We start from the raw sequence: 22430 nt of genomic DNA on the forward strand, positions 1-22430 counted from the left end.
TGATTTTATAATCACATACAGACCTGGAACGAACAATCGTAAAGCTGACGTTTTGTCCCGCTATCCAGATAAGGTCTCTGAGGAAGTAAAAATCGTGTCTCGGCCAATAGTCCCTCCAGTGCAAATACTGGGTTTAGCTACCAACATCTTTGAGAGCATCCAAAAGGAACTTTCCATGCATGATCTCCACCAATGGTGCAAGCAGGACCCTCAGCACACCATTTTGGATGGACTCCCATATCATGGGCAATCATTGTACTTGCCTACACCCCAGCTACAAAAACAGGCGATGTCATGGTGCCACGTTTCCTCCCTAGCGGGTCATCCCGGTAGGCAAAGACTCTAGAATTGGTGGGGAGACATTTTTGGTGGCCAAAGTGGCGGCTTGATGTCCAGCAATACGTACGACAGTGTGCAATATGTGCTTGGAACAAAGCCGATCACCAGAAACCAGCAGGTCTCCTACGTCCCCTGCCAACACCAACTACTCCTTGGCATACAGTTACCATGGATCTAATAGTTGAATTTCCACAAGTGCAGGGCTTTACCTCCATACTGGTGGTAGTGGATGCCTTTTCTAAAATGGCTCATTTTATCCCCTGCAAAGGAGTTCCAACAGCTAAAGAAATCGCTGAATTATTCCTGCAAAACGTGGTTCGGCTTCATGGCCTTCCATGCCGTATAATCACAGACAGGGGTCCACAGTTCACCTCCAGGTTCTGGCGCGAATTTTGTAACATCATTGGTATGGAAATTCGGTTATCCTCGGGATATCATCCCGAGACGGACGGCCAAACCGAACGTGTGAACCAGGGGCTTGAGCAGTTCCTGCGTTGCTTAGCCGCAGGACGGGAGACAACATGGGTTCAACATACTTGGCTAGCAGAAATGGCATATAATAATGCTGTTCATTCTTCCACAAAACGATCCCCGTTCTTCTGCTTGTATGGAAGACATCCACAGATTTTACCTTCATCCGTCCCAACAGCAGAAACGGCACTGCCTACGATAGCAGGACAACGGATCGGAATAGAGCAGGTTTGGCAGGAGGTGCAGGATAATCTCATAAAAGCCAAAAAAGTGTACAAAACTTATGCCGATAAACATCGACGTGCTAGCCCTGTATATCATAAAAACGATTTGGTATGGTTGTCCACTCGTAACTTACGATTAGAGGGACCAAGAAAGTTACAACCTCGCTATCTAGGCCCATTTAGCATTGAGAAAGTAATCAACCTAGTAGCGGTACGACTGGCCCTGCCCTCTCAGATGAAAATCCACCCGACTTTCCATACGTCACTGTTGAAACCAGCCCCGCCTGGGATACGCACTCAAAAAGCACCCCCGGTACTTGTACAGGGGGAGCCGGAATATGAAGTCCGAGCAATTCTGAACTCTAAAAAAAGGAATGGCCAAGTCTATTATTTAATCGACTGGGTTGGATACGGGCCAGAAGACCGCTCCTGGGAACCCTCACACCATGTACATGCCCCACGATTTCTGCGCACCTTCCACAAAAACTGCCCTGAAAAACCTGGGGGCCCTGCCATCCGTGGGAGGGGGAGTGCTGTCAGGGGTAAGACTGGCCTTGGGCCCAGTACTGTTGGGACTGTGGGGCCTGGGACCATGAAGAAACCCGGATCCAAAGGGTTTCCGTACTTTAAAGGGCTGTTGTGCCCTTTCTGCAGACAGATCCAGCGTTCAGCCTGCCGGAACTACAATTCCCAGCAGGCTTCGCGGGCCCGCGAGCCAATGGGAAGCCGCGCTGGGTGTGGCACGCGACGGATGCGCATGCGCAAGCCCCAAGGCACGGGGCTTGTGCTCGAGACGCCGAGGAGAGAGGACGTGAGCCCAGCAGCTCCCCGGAATCCATACGCGAGGGGCCAAGAGCCACAGGAACCACGATCCGGCCCCTCGCACACTCAAGATAAGTGCCCCTCACCCCAGGGAGAATCAGGGATCCTAGGGGAAGCGCAGGGGGCATATCCCGACCCCTTCCAGAGCCCCTGCGGATCACGCAAAAGCTAAGTGGGCGGATTCACGGGAAAGTCGTGTTGTTAACTGAAGGGAGTGTGCATGGTTTCGAGTGCATTCATCTCTTGGGAAAAGCGCCGGAAGGGCGCGTGAGATGAAGCACTAGCTTGGGGAACCCGGTCTGAGGAAAGACCGCGTTCTGACACCCGGTCTGAGGGAAGACTGTGTTTTTGGGCAAAAGATAAGCCTCGTGCGGCAGCGCACCCTAAAATTCCTGGATTGTTTATTTCCAAAAGCTGAACGCGTGTTGAGAGAGTTTGCAAGAGAGTGTGAGATCAGCAGAACGTTTGACAAACGCTAATGCTTGTCCTTTGTTTTCTTTTAGTTTGAACTCGATGCGAACCTGAATCTTGGACTGCAAGGACGTGGCACAGGACTTGACAGTCTTGCAGGACTGGACGTTAAAGACTAAAGCAAAGCTAAGTGTGCTAGTACATGAGACTGTGTTCATGAAACTGTAAATGGGCTAATGTCAACAATTGTTTGTTGCTACCTTGGTATGTTGTTGTAAGGCTCGAAAGAGCACCTTCAGGTTGGTTCAAGGGGTCTGGTGAGGGTGGCAGCACCTTTACATGTAGAGGTGTTACGGCAGCTCCATCAGCCAGTTTGAGGAAAGTGTGCAGGCATCGTTTACCCTAAAATCCCCAGTCCTATCCATAACTTCTTCCCAACCCTCAATCCGGTAATCCTAAAATCCCTTTACCTATCCAACCATCGAGACCCTAACCCTCCTTCCCCGCTCTGGTTGAGGAGGCCTGTGTAAAGCTCTGTCTTGCAGGCACTGAAACCATTGAGGGGGTGGTTGGTACTGCGTCGCTCCTGCGCCTAGGACCTGAGCATCTCTGACAGGGCCTGCTGGCAGGTGCCCCACAGTGCTGGGGGGTGGGGGTGGTGGGAGACATGGGTGGGGGCCTGGTGGAGGCTGCCCCTGGTGGCTGGGGGGTGGGGGTGGTGGGAGACATGGGTGGGGGCCTGGTGGAGGATGCCCCTGCACTGCTGGGGGGTGGGGGTGGTGGGAGACATGGGTGGGGGCCTGGTGGAGGATGCCCCTGCACTGCTGGGGGGTGGGGGTGGTGGGTGACATGGGTGGGGGCCTTGTGGAGGGTGCCCCTGGTGGCTGGGGGGTGGGGGTGGTGGGTGACATGGGTGGGGGCCTGGTGGAGGGTGCCCCTGGTGGCTGGGGGGTGGGGGTGGTGGGTGACATGAGCAGGTGTGCAAGGTAGTCCCCTGTGGTGTGTGCTGCCTGCAGGGGCCGTGGAGGGTGTACAGGTAATACCTGGGAGCACACAGCCAAATCGCGTGTGGAACTTCCCGCGCACCCCTGCAATCCACGTACCCTGCCTAATCGCGTGTGGAACTTCCTGCGCACCCCTGAAATCCACGTACCCGGGCAAATCGCGTGTGGAACTTCCCACGCACCCCTGAAATCCACGTACCCGGCCAAATCGCGTGTGTAACTTCCCGCGCACCCCTGAAATCCACGTACCCTGACAAATCGCGTGTGGTACTTCCCGCGCACCCCTGAAATCCACGTACACGGCCAAATCGCGTGTGGAACTTCCCGCGCACCCCTGCAATCCACGTACCCTGCCTAATCGCGTGTGGAACTTCCCGCGCACCCCTGAAATCCACGTACCCGGCCAAATCGCGTGTGGAACTTCCCGCGCGCCCCTGTAATCCACATACCCTGACTAATCGCGTGTGGAACTTCCCGCGCACCCCTGAAATCCACGTACCCGGCCAAATCGTGTGTGGAACTTCCCGCGCACCCCTGAAATCCACGTACCCTGCCTAATCGTGTGTGGAACTTCCCGTGGACCCCTGCAATCCACGTACCCTGACTAATCGCGTGTGGAACTTCCCGCGCACCCCTGAAATCCACGTACCCGGCCAAATCACGTGTGGAACTTCCCGCGCACCCCTGAAATCCACGTACCCTGCCTAATCGCGTGTGGAACTTCCCGCGCACCCCTGAAATCCACGTACCCGGCCATATCGCGTGTGGAACTTCCCGCTCACCCCTGAAATCCACGTACCCTGACAAATCGCGTGTGGTACTTCCCACGCACCCCTGTAATCCACGTACCCGGCCAATTCGCGTGTGAGACTTCCCGCGCACCCCGGTATACACGCACACGTTTTTTTTCTGTCAGCGCGTGTCTGTGTTTGTGGGTACCCCTTTGCACGTCATTTGTCCTGGAGGGCCACAGTATTGGGCATTCATCATGGCTGTATATAGGTGCTATTTGTTGGCGCACCTTTTGGCGCACATTTCTTACAGGCGCAGAGACGCTACCGCCTGCTTTCTTGTGGCGGTCGTGTTTGTGCCTGTGCGCTGGTTTGAGCGTGCACTTTTTTGCCCTATTCTATTCCATGAATACATGTTGTAGGCGAGCGTGTGGGCGTTCCGCGCACTTGTACCCTGTGCTTCCCCCGTGACGCCCACATTTTGGCAAGTTGTTCCCCATTCCGAGTGGTACGCCCCGTGTTCCGCCTACTTTTGTTGCGTGCGCCGCGCTATGTGCGATTTTCGCTCTGGCCTGTGCGATTTTCGCTGTGACCTGGCGCACGCTGTTTGATGGCCTGTGCGCCAACGTGCGCCGTGCACTTTTTTATCGCACATCCGCTGGTTTTCTCGCGCACGGACTTCCATGAATCGATGTGCGCTGCTTTTCGTGCGATTTTCGCACTTGCACTGCGATTTTCGCTATTCCACTGCGAATCGCACGTTTTTGCCCACTTGTGCCGCGCTAATTATTCCATGAATCGGCCTGATAATGTAATGCGATCTGTAGTGAAAGAAAGTGTGTACAACCTAATACAGAAAGTTCAAAAAAAGTTAAAACGCACCTAACAAAAGTATGGAATCGCACAGGATAGGATGCATCTTTTAAAAATTGACTGGGGAGGATAACTTAGTGTCATTAACTTGTCATAATTGAAGGCTGGTTATATACAATGACAATAATACTTTATCAGGAAAAATATATAAATATTCCATTTTGAGACACTATTAATTTCAGAGTAAATGTTATGGACACATTTTAAGCCTGAAAATATGTTTTAAATGTGACCTTAGAAATTAAAATCGGTCCATAAATTACAGAGGAATTGAAGATGTTATATAGTTGGTTGGAGGCCATTTTCAGGATGTCATCATTACCACACGCTATATATACACCAAAGAGCGACACCATGAAAGTTATTCATCTACAGCTAGTTTCTGAAGACAGAAAACCAGTCCCCTCTTTTCATCACTACAACTGCAATGGAGCATGTCATTTCTGTGTTACAGTTAAAAAGTATTTTACTTGTTTAAAAAATACTGTTTTGGGGTCTGGGACTTTTCGTCCTGAAAAAATAATTTTACTTTCAACTTTAAAAAATAAGGAGCAGAATACTCCCACTTAACAAATTCAGTGCAATGAGTCCAATTGTTTGCACACTGTTCTATAGTTTCTATTGCATAAACATCCAATCTGTTGACACATCTCCAAATTAGCCTTTAGATGTCGAGGTGGTTTGTGATGTGGATTGTTTCTGATCACTTCACCAAGATATACACCTCTGTGGATTTCCATTTGTTTGCAAAAACATTTAAGAGAGGAGTAAGCCAATGAAAACAGACATTCCTGCTTGGGTCAGCACTCCACCATTCTTATGAAAATGGTAATTCATGTGATTGAAAGATCTAATATTTTTTGATGCTTATAATATGTCTTAACATTCTGCTGTGTCAATATAACACTATTAGCTTTTGTAGAGTGTTTTGGGTATGTGTCAATCAAAATGAAATCTGGAGTAATGATGACTGGTGGCCACTTAATAATTCCAAAATGCATACATTTTTACCAATTATGTTGATTTCTCCTAGTCTTACTTTCCCTCATCCCAGTCATTATTTATGAGAGATGCCTGTCTCTGACAGATACTTTTCCAACAGTGTTTACTCCTCCCCAAAGGTGGATAAATTAGACCCATCCTTTCAGCACAATCCTCTGGTTACAACAACTCGTGTGGATTGATGCCAACTTGTCTCTCTGAGGGGGAGTTAGACATCCTAACTGGTACACGATAGAGCATGATTAGGCGTAATGAGGTTAAAAGTAAAGGGGCATTACCTCGATGTTCACACTTCCTTGTCCCATTCATTACTTATGAGCCATAGGAAATCCATGTAAGCATCAGTACACGGGCACCTCAATAAACCTAGCAAGCCGCTGTCATGATGCCTACCCCCGGGGACCCAGACCAAGTTCAGCAACCCCGGAAGCAGGCATCAAGTTATTCCAAGCAAGCCCAACAACCCCTGCTAGGGGCTATTTGGGTGCAGTCCTGGCGTCTATGGCAACAGGCTCATATGGAGAGTCAGTCCTGGCGCCATAGGCACCAGGCTCATAGATTAAAACTTACCTGCTGCAGACCATGCTGCAAACTTACCTGATGCAGACCATGCTGCAAGAGCTCCAAGCTAAAAGAGGCTTGAAAGGGACTACTTTACCTATGGACTATTTTTTACTCGGGTGGGGCTGGGGAGGAATACTTACTTGGGACTACTTTGGAGGCTATTTAAACCACGCCCAAAGAGCAGCACACACTTCGCGTTATTCTGCGTCCAGCAGCGTAATGCTCACTGTGCCTGCAAGTCTGCATCCAGTCTTCTGCCACGCCCGCCTCGAGTCTGGAGCTCCTAGAAAAAGGGAGAAAGAAGGAGAAAAGGTTAGAACAAGAGCAATACCTTTGATCCTTACCTGAATTCCTGATCCACTGCGCCTTCGAGCTGGAAGAAAGAAGTTATTTTATGTGCGTCGCCTCGCCTGCTGCAGCATCGCGCTGAACTCATCGGCCTTCGCAGCATCTTCACATTCCACCACATCCTTCTGTATGTTCCCGCTGCACTCCGGCACCTAAGGGGAAGAAAAGAACAGCAAGGTGAGCCAAGGGAATAAACAAAGGCAATATTAGTTACGCCCCATAGACTTACCTGATTTTACCACCTATTCCTCTTCACGGGTCGGCGCAGCTTCCACTGCATCCTCGCCGAACCCCGGCCCCTAAGGGGAAACAAAAGGACAGCAAGGTGAAACAAAGGGACAAACAAGGGGAAACCTCCTCACCACAATAGACTTACCTGATTTTACCGCCGGAGGCAGTATTCCCCGAGACTTCACACTTTCTCTCAGCGCCTGAATAAGGGAGAAAACAACAGGTTACATACTGACATTATTTTATCGAACTGTGTTGGATAATACAAATCCTTACCTGAATATTACCAGTTGCCACAAGGAACTCTTCGCTAGGGGCAAGCTGCAACCTGCAATTAATAGGACAAGAGTGAAAGTCAGACATTTGAACTCTTATGAACTACATACTTACAGCGTCTTGCCGGAAATCTCAGAGTCAATAATGTTCTGGAACTCACCAATTCCTTCGAGCCAGTGAAGCAACTGGTTATCTACGCGCCCCTGCGCTCAATGCAGGATGGAGCGCTCATCTTTCCAAACCATCAGGTAAGACTATAAGAGGGGACATCAAAGGTGATCAATGGGGAGAACAGCGGGAGTGGGGGGGTTAACGCTCAACTACACGGGTGCTTAATTACCTTTCTCCATTTGCAGAAGAATATTCCTACGGGCCAAGCAAACGAAGCTAGGTGGGCCAGTCCAGTCCGTCATCTGGCACTACGCGTCACATTGGTGGAGACCGCAGGTGTCCAGTTCAGATCGACGCCCCTGTGGGAGCCAGGTGAGCGTAACAGAACGTGAAGCCTACCCACAAATTCCCACCCGGGCATTATGGATACCTCAGAAACTGACCAATTGGCCCAATTACTAGGGGAACTGAGGGCTGAAGTGCATTCCGCCCGTCAAGGAACCAATGCTCTTAGGAGAGAACTGATTTTGTCAAAGCAGCGAACTGATGACCTTGTTAGGCAACTACTGCAAAGCCAGGCTGGACAAGCACCCCTACCAGGTCCCGGGGGAAATCCAGCTCCTGTGTCATCGAGTAACCCTGTGCAAATAAACCTACCAGGAAATATTCCATTAGCTCAGCCCGAACGCTTTGCCGGAGATCCCAAAAGGTTTGCCGTGTTTATGAACCAATGCCGCTTGCACTTTTTATGCAGACCTGGAGCCTTCCCAAAGAAGAAGGATCCTCAGACCTCGCATTTCATCACACCAATGGTCCTCGTAGATTCAAGGTAGCCATCGCGTATGCAGGCAGTAAGGGCATACATTGATAGTGGGGCCATAGGAAACTATGTGGACTACGAATTGGCTTCCAGGATGAATCTACCTCTCTGCCGAAAAACCACCTCAGATGTCATCACCATAGTCGATGGAACTGAAATTGCCTCTGGGCCTGTAACTCATTCCACCGCAGAGATAACACTATTGGGTCAGGATGGGCATCGAGAGACTATTGTGTTTGATCTAATCAAAGCCTCACAGTTCCAAATAATACTGGGGATACCTTGGTTGGAAACACATAATCCTTGTATTGATTGGCGAGAGAAGAGAATAACCTTCCCGGATTGTGCACAAACCTGTTACCCAAAGAAAAATCTGAACGCAGGCCTGGCCACAGTAACCACAGCAGTCGTGCAACTACCTCCAGAATACCAAGAATTCCAGGATGTCTTCCAAAAAGAACAGGCAAACACCTTACCACCTCACAGATCGTACGATTGTCAAATCAATCTCATACCCGGTGCACAACCCTCTTGTAGCAGGATCTACGCCCTTACGGAACCTGAGAGCCTTCACCTACGACAATACTTAGACCAGGACCTTGCTAATGGCTTCATTCGCCCATCCAAGTCCCCTGCATCTTCAGCTTTGTTCTTTGTGCCCAAAAAGGACGGTGACCTCAGAACGTGCATAGACTACCGTGCATTGAACCAGATAACTGTTAAGAATCGATACCCATTGCCTCTGATCCCTGAACTACTAGACCAAGTGAAGGACGCTTGCATATACACTAAGTTAGATCTCCGGGGGGCATACCATCTGGTACGTGTAAAAGAGGGCGACGAATGGAAGACTGCTTTTCGCACTAAGTATGGGTTATTCGAATACCAGGTGATGCCTTTCGGGTTGTGCAATGCACCAGCAGCCTTCCAATACTTTATGAACAATGTCCTTCGTGAACTCATTGACGTTTGTGTTGTCGTATATATCGATGATATTCTAGTATACTCCTCTTCAGAATCTGACCATGTGAAGCATGTCCGAGTAGTCCTTGAGAAATTGCGCCAGCACAAACTATATGCAAAACTGGAAAAATGCGTTTTTCATGCCACAGAAGTTGAATTCCTTGGGTTTATCCTGACCCCAAGAGGAGTCCGAATGGACTCACGAAAGGTGGATGCAATCCTTAAGTGGCCATCACCAAGTTCAGTTAAAGGAGTACAAAGCATGCTCGGCTTTGCCAATTTCTACCGCAGATTCATCCCGGATTTTTCACATGTTGTGCATCCCATCACAGCACTCTTGCAAAAAAAATAAACGCTTTATGTGGACTGAAGAAGCTGAAAATGCCTTCCAAGAGCTGAAAGCGAAATTCACGTCTGCAACTGTATTAAAGCACATGCGCCCTGAACTTCCATACATAGTGGAAACTGATGCATCCAGTCTAGCCATGGGAGCTGTCCTGTCTCAAAAGGACCCTGAAATTGGCCAGCTTCACCCAGTAGCATTTTGGTCCAGAAGGTTCTCGGCACCCGAGTTAAACTATGCGGTTACCGACAAGGAGTTATTAGCCATTAAATACACCTTTAAGGCTTGGCGGCACTATCTTCTCGGTGCCAGGCATACCATTACTGTGATCACCGATCACCGGAATTTACAGTATTTAAAGACAGCCAAGGCCCAATCGTCACGCCAACTCCGATGGGCATTGTTCTTTGCCGAGTTCGATTTCGTGATAACCTATCGACCAGGTTGTAAGAATGGTAAAGCAGATGCCTTATCCCAAATAGGGATGGGAGAGGCAGAAGTGAACCCAGAACCAGTACCTGTAATTTCCAAACAAAGGATTCTTGGCATGACTACTCTACAGACACTAGAGGACATTCAGATAAAGATCCAGCAACTCTTTGATCCTACAGCCCTGCAGGACTGGGTAAAGAAAGGCCCGGACTACTCTGTCACCAATGACCTGCCTTATTACCAAGGGCGGCTATTTCTGCCACACAAGGAACTACACGAGCTAGTCATTTCCCGTTATCATGATACCCTTATGGAGAGGCACCCAGGTATTGCAAAAACTGAAGCTAAAATTAAGAGACATTTCTGGTGGGCCACCTGGCGAAAAGATATTAAATCATTTGTGATGTTGTAACGCTCACCTGACTCCCATGGAGGCACTGGCCTGGTTCGCGCTGCTGTGACCTCTTCTAAGGTGATGCGCAGGGTTTGGAAGACGGACTGGACCGGGCCCCCAAATCTGGCTTGTCTGGCTCGCAGAAGTATCCTTCTGTAGGCGAAAATAGGGGATTAACTGTCTGCGGGGTAATGTAATCAGCCTCCCACTTTCCCCTCTCACCCTCCTCAAAACCCCTCTGTGATTCCTCGTAGCGTCTCACCTTAGGGTCTGGAAGGACGAGTTCTCCATCCTGCTTCTGATGCAGGGGCGCGTTGGTATCCAGTTACTTCACTGGATTTTCGGATTGGTGAGAACCAAACTTGCTTGGCTTCCAGGTAAGTTTTTTGATAAGAGGTTCCCCTTGTGTCCATGCATTAATGTACTAATGCTAGTGTCTTTTTCCCCATAGGGGCCGGGGTACGGAATGCCGGGGAACAGGCACCGACCCGAGATGAGAGGTGAAATCCTTGTAGAAATCAGGTAAGTCTTTAATGAGCGTTTTTTGGTAATGTCTTTTCATTCGCTCATTAACGCTAATGTCTCTTTTTTCCTCTTAGGGGCCGGGGTCCGGAAATGCCAGGATGCAGCGTGGACCCGAAATGAAGAGGGAATGAATCAACAGGTAAGTCTTAACATGGAGATTTAGCTTTCCTTATTCCCTTCTCTCTCTCACCTTTTGTTCTGGTCTTTTTCTCCCTAGGTGCTGGGGCGTGACTGCGAATCCGGATGATCGCTGCTGAACATGGAGGCGCCCTGTAAAGGTGAGTGGAATGCGGCGCTGCAGCGATCGACGCGATGAGCTTTTAAATAAAAGTCTTCCTTTTCAGGATTGTCGGCGAGATGTCTCCGGGATGCGGATTTATCAGGTAAGGACTTTTCCTTCTTCTGTTCTCTTCAATCAGGTATGTATCCTTCCCCGACCACGCCCAGATGGTAAATTAGTCCCACAGGTAAAGTAGTTACTTTCAGGCCTCAAGGAGGCCGGGATCCTGCAGCATGGTCTGCATCAGGTAAGTGCACCCAAGCACTTCCATAATGAGCCTGGCGCCTATGGCGCCAGGACTGATGTCTTTTATGAGCCTGGCGCCGTAGGCGCCAGGACACTGTCCAAAGGGCCCCTATATGGGGTTGCTGGGTCCTTCCTTGGGGACTGGATGTCCGCTTTCGGGGACGCAGGGCTTGAACCGGCTCCCCGGGAGCGGGCATCATGACAGCTGTCTTGTGGCATTTGCGCCCAAAACAAAAGACAGACGACAAAACCAGCTGGACTCTTACAACCTTTAGACATACCGCCTACACCATGGCACACCTTATCGTTAGACTTTATTACTGATCTACCCCCATGCAATGGATTTAACACCATTCTAGTTATTGTGGATCTTTTTTCCAAGATGGCCCACTTTATTCCTTTAAAGGGATTACCTTCAGCTTCAATCCTGGCCAAGGAGTTCCTCGAAAACATTGTTCGCATACACAGATTTCCGTCCGTATTGGTCTCTTAACGGGGCAGTCAATTCATTTCACATTTTTGGAAAAAATGTTGTCAATTGGCGCAAATCGATGTGAGGTTATCGACCAGTCACCAACCCCAAACCAATGGTCAAACGGAGAGGACCAACCAGACTCTCGAACAATACCTGCGTTGTATGTTACATCAGACTGAGAGCAATTGGATCGCCGAATATGCATACAATAATTCAGTACATTATGGAACTGGACAAAGCCCCTTTTACACCTTATATGGGCACTATCCTCGAACCTCAGACCTTGACTCACCCCAACACTTAGAAATGCCCGCAGTGGACCATCTGCACGCTACGATTACGCAAGCCTTTAAGGAAGCAACTGCACATTTAAAACAGGCGAAAGAAAAATACAAGAAAGATGCTGATCAGCATAGAAGTGATACTACACAATACCAGATAGGGGACCAAGTATAGTTAGCCACAAAACACATACCTCTAAAGGGAACACAGACCTTTAACCCCAGATATTTGGGACCTTACTCTATTAAGGCCATTATCAACCCGGTGGCTGTCAAGTTGTACTTACCTGCTAATATGCAAATTCACCCCGTCTTTCATGTGTCACTTTTGAAGCCTGTGCAACCAGGGACAAGACTAATGAAGCCACCAGACCCAATCCTTGTAGACGGGGAACCCGAATTTGAAGTTAAGAACATCCTGGACTCCAAGCTGATAAAGTCAAAACATTTTTATTTAATTGACAGGAAAGGTTACGGACCACAGGAAAGGTTATGGGAACCTAGTGACCACGTTCATGCACCCCGATTGGTGAAAAAATTCCACTGAAATTTCCCAGACAAACCGAAACCACAGGGAAGAACGACTTTAGGAGGGGCCTTGGGGGGGGAGTGCTGTCATGATGCCTACCCCCGGGACCCAGACCAAGTCCAGCAACCCCGGAAGCAGGAATCAAGTTATTCCAAGCAAGCCAAACAACCCCTGCTAGGGGCTATTTGGGTGCAGTCTTGGCGTCTATTGCGCCAGGCTCATATGGAGAGTCAGTCCTGTCGCCATAGGCGCCAGGCTCATAGAATAAAACTTACCTGATGCAGACCATGCTGCAAACTTACCTGATGCAGACCATGCTGCAAGAGCTCCAAGCCAAAAGAGGCTTGGAAGGGACTACTTTACCTAGGGACTATATTTTACTCGGGTGGGGCTGGGGAGGAATACTTACCTGGAACTACTTTGGAGGCTATTTAAACCACGCCCAAAGAGCAGCACACACTTCGCGTTATTCTGCAACCAGCAGCGTAACGCTCACCGTGCCTGCAAGTCTGCATCCAGTCTTCTGCCACGACTGCCTCGAGTCTGGAGCTCCTAGAAAAAGGGAGAAAGAAGGAGAAAAGGTTAGAACAAGAGCAATACCTTTGATCCTTACCTGAATTCCCAATCCACCGCGCCTTCGAGCTGGAAGAAAGAAGTTATTTTATGCGCGTCGCCTCGCCTGCTGCAGCGCCGCGCTGAACTCACAGGCCTTCGCAGCATCTTCACATTCCACCGCATCCTTCTGCATGTTCCCGCCGCACACTGGCACCTAAGGGGAAGACAGGAACAGCAAGGTGAGCCAAGGGAATAAACAGAGGCAATATTAGTTACCCCCCATAGACTTATCTGATTTTACCACCTATTCCTCTTCACGGGTCGGCACAGCTTCCAATGCATCCTCGCCAAACTCCGGCCCCTAAGGGGAAACAAAAGGACAGCAAGGTGAAACAAAGGGACAAACAAGGGGAAACCTCCTCACCACAATAGACTTACCTGATTTTACCGCCGGAGGCATCATTCCCCGAGACTTCACACTTTCTCTCAGCGCCTGAATAAGGGAGAAAGCAACAGGTTACATACTGACATTATTTTATTGAACTGTGTTGGATAATACAAATCCTTACCTGAATATTACCAGTTGCCACGAGGAGCTCTTCGCTAAGGTCAAGCTGCATCCTTCAAGGAATCGGACAAGAATGAAAGTCAGACATTTGAACTCTTACGAACTACATACTTACGGCGTCTTGCCGGAAATCTCAGAGTCAATATTGTTCTGGAACTCACCAATTCCTTCGAACCAGTGAAGCAACTGGTTATCTACGCGCCCCTGCGCTCAATGCAGGATGGAGAACTCATCTTTCCAAACCATCAGGTGAGACTATAAGAGGGGACATCAAAGGTGATCAGTGGGGAGAACAGCGGGATTGGGGGGGGGGTTAACGCTCAACTCCACGGGTGGTTAATTCCCTTTCTCCATTTGCAGAAGAATATTCCTACGAGCCAAGCAAACAAAGCTAGGTGGGCCAATCCAGTCCATCATCTAGGCACTACGCGTCACATTGGTGGAGACCGCAGCTGTCCAGTTGAGATCGACGCCCCTGTGGGAGCCAGGTGAGTGTAACAGCCGTAAACATTTACTGGACACCTGATGTGATTAATTATGTATCTAGTACCAATTGACTAACCCAATTACTGTGATACAGATTGAAGGACACTGGTTTTAGGCCCAGAACCAGCTAATGGAAGTGTTTTACTAAAGTGTGAGTGTTATCCTACATTACATCTCTGCATACTTCCCCTCTGGCAATGCTCTGTGCCTCAGCCCAGGAGGTGGAGGCACTCCTAGTGAACCTCCCGTTGACTCCCTGGGGAAGTGGACGTGCAGCCATGTAGTAGACTGTGGAAATAGCCCACTTAATCCATCTGCTATTGTTTGGGGTTGAAACATTCATGCCTTTACCAAACGTTAAAAATAAAATGTCTGTTCTGCGGATCGAGGAAGTTCTTTCTGGGTAAGTATCAATTGCCCTCTTTACATCAACGACTTGCCAATGTCACCCCCTCCAGAGAGGATGGCTCCTGGAAAATGCAGCAAGATCATCTCTTATGGTGGCTGGAAACCTGACACTACATTGAGGCAGAATATGGGACCACATTTTAGAATGGGTGACTACATGAGGATTCCAAAATTGGCTTCCTTAGATTGGAGGGACCCTGATTCTCCAGTTCATCTTGCTGAACTAATGGTGACTAGAAATACCATTTTAATTATAAGGAACTTCAGACCGGTGGACTCCATGATGGGCTGAAAGAGGACCTTCTGAAAGGCTGCTAGGACCAAAGACAGATAGCAAGAGGGCACTATTGTCTTTAGTTAAGGAGAAGGAAACACTTTTCAGTGTTCTGGCCAACGCTTTCATTTGGAATCGTAGACCAGGCTCTGATTACTTCCTACTGCAGTCTGATGGTTGACTCAGCCAATAGTAACACGAGTAATTTGAGAATCATTGTGATGTGACATGAACAAGTGAGACCCCTTCTTGAAGGCACAATTCTGGAAGGTACTCCAATGCTTGTCATATGTGTTAAGGGTAGTTGGCTGCAGAGTTGAATTTCAGTCTGCGCAGTCCGCGCTGGTCAAGAAGGTCCAAAAGTATGAGGTACGAGACACCAGGTAGCTTTGTGTTGCTCCCATTGCTGCAGCACTCATCTAAATCCCTGAGTGCTACCTGTGTACACCTTGACTTTGACTTGACTCTATTCTTTGAGAGGGACTGTGGGCTTTGCCTTTGAGCTCTTGTGTTAGTGTTAGTGTGTCTCTAATACTGATAGCAGCAGTATCTCTAGCCGAGTGACTCGAAACCTGCACCTTTGTGCTTGGGAGTCATGCCAGGAAAGGCACCGGGTAAACAAACGACATATAACTTACAGAAAAATCTAAATAAACAGCCAGCAAGGCAAATGGGTATAAGAGAGCGGCCTGCACAGCTTCTCTGGTAAGGCCTGCTGGTGAACACGAAGGAGGACCGGCGGGGAAACCACATGCGCCGAATTGTGTGGAAAAAAACGAAGCTCTGCCCCGGCTCAAATTACTAAAAACTTTCAATCAAAAAGTGCCAAATCTACCAGAACGCCAGTGGAAGCCACAGTAGTGGAGGAGCGTTTGAATATGTCAACTGGCGCACTTTCATTGGGAGCTACATCTAACACTAAATTTTGCAATATTGACAACCATTCACTATTAAAGTTATGCTACCGGTTGTGCTCTGGGAATCGCTTGCTGGAGGCTGGGGGTGGGGGAAATGCCACCAACCAACCTGAACTCCACAGGAGTTGGTCCTTTGAATTGTATCACTGTTTCACCTACGCCTGCCTTCCCTGTGTCTACCTTTTCCACCTCTCAACCCCCACCCCGCCTCCCAATGGAGGTCGACTTTCCTTCACAATGGCTTTCTGCCTCCCCAAACTTATTCCATGTATCTAGTCCCCTGACTCTTGAATCTGGTGGGGCAAAATGGGATGCACTGCAGTCAGCTGATTGGGGAATGGCCAATCCAGCCCGGAAAAATGGTTCCCCTTTGGGTGATCGCAAGGCTCATATGGAGGTTGGCACTTCTTGGGATGTGTTGAATTTTGCAGTTAAAATACTGCTTAAACTGTGTGTCAGGATTCGCGAAGAAGTTCTGAAACAAAATGAACACATAGCACTTCTACAAGGAAGTTTGGAGTCTTGTCTGGAACTGGTCCGCAAATATGATGTAGAGCTAGCTAGACAATGAGGGTTCAGGTGGGACCCTGGCTGGTTCATCTGAAGTTTGGCCGATTATTATTCCATTTCAAAGCCCTACTACCAGGAATAGTCTGTTGGACTCTTCATCACAATCAGCATTACACTACCCCATTCATAAACAGCACAACAAACAGAATAAACAAAAGAAAGCAGCAGCTAGAAAGGGGAAGCTGTCGTGTTATCTGCAGTTGACCAGTCTTTACCACTGAGCTCGACAATAGTGTCAGGGTTAGCCAGAAAAAGCTGTCTAGGAGATGGAGAAAAAGGGAGTCTCATCAGAAGAAGCACCGCCAACCGAGTGTGGGTATATTGACTAGCTTGCTCCTTAAAGGTGATGAGGCGTTAATACCCTCTCCCCTCGAACTCTCTATTAGAGGACCTGTCACAGCAGTGGCTACTATTGAAATACCCAAAGCTGCAATCATTGTGCCTGAGACAGTCTCTGGACGAGGGTGCAGCTCCAACGCGCTCGCAGCCGGAGTTGCGGTATGCCAAGCACCTCAACCAGCATCACCTGTCAGTGGCCCAGTATTGGACCTTAGGAAATTTACCATTAGGAAAACCGGCATGAAAGGATTGTGTCCTCACTTTAGTAGAAATTACCTGCTTAAAACTTGCTGCAAAATCCCAGCACGTTGCATTCTCAGCTCAGTCCACTTTGATTGTGTAGAACCTATGAAAGCCTGGGGCTTGGGGGTTGCAGAGTGCATTGTTGCTTGCCTGCCACGGCCTCGCTAATCTGAGCCCAGGCTGAGTCCCTGGAATTTTTGGGGTTTCAACTGGATAAGGCTCCTAACATCTTGGAGACTGGTATCGGTTGTAATTGTTATGTTCAGCCTCAGCGCCCCATGAGGGAGGTTTCCCAACCTAAGAGTAATCCTCCTTCTGTAAAAATTGACAATGTCCAGCGATGGCAATGGTTGAAGAGCAAGTTCGCTGCTTAGAACACTAGAGCCCACACTCATTTTCTTCAGAGGGGACCTACAGTGGATTTTCTACTAAATCATGTGTTATTTATGATACAGGAAATGTGGTTAATGGAGCAGTACCTGGTAGACAGGTTTCATATTCACCAGGTTAGAGGGCACGGTGGGGCAGCCCTTTTGGGGGGTTGCAAACGCTTCTTCCCAGTGATCTGGAGGGTAATATATTGGCTGTGGAGGTCCAATCAGGGGATCACCATTTTTGAAGCAGGTGTTGGTGATTAATATCAATGATCCTCTGGGCAACACCTCCATGGAAGATATGTTTGCCTATGTAGATGCACTGATTATTAACTGGGTCAGGATCCCGAGTATTATTATTATTTTGGGCGGTGACCTGAATGATAGATGGGGAGTCCATATGATTAAAGGGAATTTTAGAACTAGCCCATCTGAAAATAAAATTGAGATGGAAGTGGCAAATGGGAAAGGGAAAAAGTGGCTTCGGTTCTTGGCTGAATGGGAACTGGTGATATTAAATGGGAGGACTAAAGTTGATATCCCTGCGAAGACCACCTGGTCGGGTGGGTCCCATAGGGCAACACTATGTTTGTTGCAACAGTGTCCTGACCCACATCATTAAATCATTTTCTGTCGACAGAATAGCGGCGAGCGATCATGATGAACTGAGTGTTGAATGGTCAATGTAACTCCAAGGTCCAACCCTGAGAGGTCCGGCCAACTTGGTACCCTCACAGCAGGCAACAGCCTGTAGTGGTGAGAAGGAAATGTTGCAAGAGCTTGCAAAATGGTGTGGCATATGATGTATGTAACGATGTTTGAGTTACTGGCAAGTACTGTTGATGGAATAGAGCACTGTTTGTTGGTTCTTGCATTTAGCACTGGGACAAAGAGGGGCATGGTAATAATAGGGTCTGGTAAACTACCCATCCATTGTTATGATCTGGAAATTAAAAAAGCCAAAAGAGCGATCAGGAAAAAATGGCGAACCCTAATTATATTTGGCTCTACTGCCCTCATTGTGAAGTTTGAAACTTCTAGATTACAGTGCCAATATAGAAATTGGGTGGGAAGGCAAAAAAAAGGAAGGGAGAATTGGAAATTGGCAGCGGGTGCTTGAGACGTTACGGAATGGTAACACAAGAAGCCTGTGGAGGATATTGTTCTTGGTTGGAGATCCACTGACTTGCTGATTCTGAACCCACATTTGGAAGGGATTTGGGTAAAGTTTATTGAGGATAAAATGTATGGAGCAATTGACGAGCCTGAGATAAATTGGCCTTTCGCATCAGATTGGCCCATTGAGTTTAATTTCAGAAATATTTGTGAACATCTGACGAAACTTAAAAATCCCGTGGCGCCGGGGCCAAATTGGTTATCAGCAGCCACAATTGAAGGGGGATGTCCCACTATGGGCAGATGTTTTGCGCCATCTGTTTGTTAAGGTATGAGTGACTAGGAGCATTGCAGATTCCTGGAAGAAGTTGATCCTGGTACCAGTTTATAAAACTGGTGACTGTTTGGCCCCAGAAAACAATTTTTTGTTGTCAATGCTTGATATAATTGGCAAGGTGTTTGCCTCCTTCGCACACCTTTCAGACAGGCTTTCCGCTCTGGGTCAGGCACTGTTCACAACATTAGGGCATTAGACATGATAATATCTCAGGCAAGGACTTCTTCCAGCAGTTTGGTGTATATCGCTTTTGTGGATTCTAGATCTGCTTTCAATCAGGTGGATCATAATATCCTCTGGAGGAAAATGAGAAAGTGGGCATGCCCAAGTTGGCTTCTTGAAGTGATTATGGCCTTGCATGTAGATACTACAGCCCAGATCAGTCTTGGAGACAATGGTAACCTGTCTAAGGAGATGCAAATTAACAGGGGGATGAGCCAGGGCTGCATGTTAGCCCCCCTGCTCTTTAACGTCTATGTGGTGGACTTGCTGAGTAGGCTAATGAATATGGGGTCTGCTTACCAAAGATTGGGACTACTCCTATTGGCGGTATGCTGTATGTGTATGACCTGGCAATGTTTGACCACATGTTATCCGGGTTAAAGGCAATGTTGACTGAGCTGGGAGTGTATGCAAGTGAAAAATAACTAACGATAAACCTGAATAAAACTAAGTAATGTTGGTCTCTGCAAAAAAAAATCAATGGAATTAAGCTAACGACTATTGTGGGAACAGTTGAGTACAATGGTGTTTATAAATACTTAGGACTTGAAATGTCTGTGGTATCCGGGTATGTGGACATAATAGAAGCCAAGGTTAGAAGGGTGAGGCAAATTACATGCATTCTAGGAGATTTGCACTTGAGCATTCAGGTTTCTCCCTAAAAGGTATATTGGCCCTTTATAAGCAGTGGCTATGTCCAACGATTATTTACGGGCTGCAGGCCTTCGCCATGAGAAATCTAAAATGGCTAGATGGGGTAGAGACACGTTTCTGGAGAGCTGCCTTGAGGTTATCTAGATCTACCTCGATGGAGTATGTGCGGCTTGAACTAGGCCTTATGCCATTGAAAGCACAACTCTAGCCCTGTAGGCATATCTTGATGCTGAAGGCAAAGATGGCTCCCAGCTGCCCTCTCCTGTCCAAACTGGGCCTGAGTTACGATTTGGGACAGATTAAGAATGTCATGTCCCCCCATGTTAAGCTTTTCAGCGAACTGTGTAACACCATTGGTTGGTTTCCTGATTTTGGCCACTGTTCTTTCTTTGTTACGCTAAAGGGAGCATTTGTGCTCCGGCTAGCAACATGGGATTGGCAGAGTAACTATGATCATCTCTCCACACTAAAGGGTTATGACAGTGTGGTACAGGTTGTCCATCATTCTATGAAACATGAAAACTATTTATTACTCTGTCCGGACCCCGATGTATGTAATTTTCGTTTAAAGTTGCGCACTAACCAGTTAGCAGTGTGCAGTGCAAGATTGACATTGCAGGTGAATAAAAGATTCAGTAGAATCTGTAAGATCAAAACCAACCAAGAGTCAGCCAAACATGTCCTCAGAGAGTGTCCGAATATGGCCCCCTTTATATGGTATCACTGGGACCTTTCGTCCATGATTATAACTCCAAAAATCCAGCCCACCTACAACATTAAGGTGGTAATTCATAGAATTCAGCACACAAGTGGCGCACGCGGCTGGCGCAGAGTGTGCGCGTGCGAATCCCTGCGCCAGCTGCGTGCGCCAAAACCCATTTCCGCGCACAGCGTATTCATGGATTCCAGCCACCAAAACCAGCCATGGCGCACAGTGGCGCAGCGACCTTGCAGCAGCGCCAGTTACGCCCCCAAGAACGCCTTCCGCGCAGGGAAAAGCCATCAAAATCCCCAATCCAGCGCAAAGGGCTGCGCTAACCCTGTACCAGCACGGCAAGCGGGCTACGTGTATCACTGGGGTGCGCGGGAAGTACCTCACGCGATTGGCCCCGTGCGAGCAGGGTACGCGTATTACAGGGGTGCACGGGAAGTTCCACATGCGAATGGCCTGTGCGCGTGTATTTCAGGGGTGCGCGGGAAGTTCCACACGCGATTGGCCTAGGCGCGTGTATTTCAGGGGCTCGCGGGTGGTTTCACACGCGATCGGCCCTGGGGGAGCGTGTGCGTGTATTTCAGGGGTGCGTGAGAAGTTCCACACGCGATTGGCCTGGGCGCGTGTATTTCAGGGGTGCGCGGGAAGTTCCGCACGCGATTGGCCTGGGCGCGTGTATTTCAGGGGTGCGTGGGAAGTTCCACACGCGATTGGCCTGGGCGCGTGTATTTCAGGGGTGCGCGGGAAGTTCCACACGCGATTGGCCTGGGCGCGTGTATTCCAGGGGTGCTCGGGAAGTTCCACACGCGATTGGGCTGCGTGCGGGTATTAGGGGTGCGCGCAAAGTTTTACACGCGATTGGGCTGCGTGCGGGTATTAAAGGGGTGCGCGTGAAGTTTTACACGCGATTGGGCTGCGTGCGGGTATTACAGGGGTGCGCACGAAGTTTTACACGCAATTTCAGCAGGGTACGTGTATTTCAGGGGTGCCGGGGAGTCCTACATGTGATTTGCTAGTGTGGGTCCTCCCAGGTGTTCCCTGTACACCCTCCACGGCCCCTGCAGGCAGCCCACACCACAGGGGACTACCCTGCATCCCTGGTCATGTCCCACAGGCAGCCCACCCAACATGGGCATGCCCCCCAGCAAAGGCACATGTCTCCTTGCAACAATGATCACCAACTCATGTCCCCTTGCACCCCCACCCCCAGCATTGCGGGGCACCTGCCAGCAGGCCCCCACCCATGTCTCCCAGCACCCCCACCCCCCCAGTCACCAGGGGCAGCCTCCACCAGGACCCCACCCATGTCTCCCAGCACCCCCACCCCCCCCAGTCACCAGGGGCAGCCTCCACCAGGCCCTCACCCATGTCTCCCAGCACCCCCACCCCCCCAGTCACCAGGGGCAGCCTCCACCAGGCCCCCACCCATGTCTCCCACCACCCCCACCCCCCAACAGTGCAGGGGCACCCACCACCAGGCCCCCACCCATGTCTACCACCACCCCCACCCCCCCAGTCACCAGGGGTAGCCTCCACCAGGCCCCCACCCATGTCTCCCACCACCCCCACCCCCCAGCAGTGCAGGGGCACCCACCACCAGGCCCCCACCCATGTCTCCCACCACCCCCACCCCCCAGCAGTGCAGGGGCAGCCACCACCAGGCCCCCACCCATGTCTCCCACCACCCCCACCCCCCCAGTCACCAGGGGCAGCCTCCACCAGGCCCCCACCCATGTCTCCCAGCACCCCCACCCCCCCCAGTCACCAGGGGCAGCCTCCACCAGGCCCCCACCCATGTCTCCCACCACCCCCACCCCCCAGCACTGTGGGGCACCTGCCAGCAGGCCCCCACCCATGTCCAACTCATGTCACCCACCACCCCCACCCCCCAGCACTGTGGGGCACCTGCCAGCAGGCCCCCACCCATGTCCAACTCATGTCTCCCACCACCCCCACCCCC

The sequence above is a fragment of the Ambystoma mexicanum genome, chromosome 4p, assembly GCF_040938575.1.
Source record: "Ambystoma mexicanum isolate Mex_15411 chromosome 4p, UKY_AmexF1_1, whole genome shotgun sequence".
Classification (NCBI taxonomy): Eukaryota; Metazoa; Chordata; class Amphibia; order Caudata; family Ambystomatidae; genus Ambystoma; species Ambystoma mexicanum.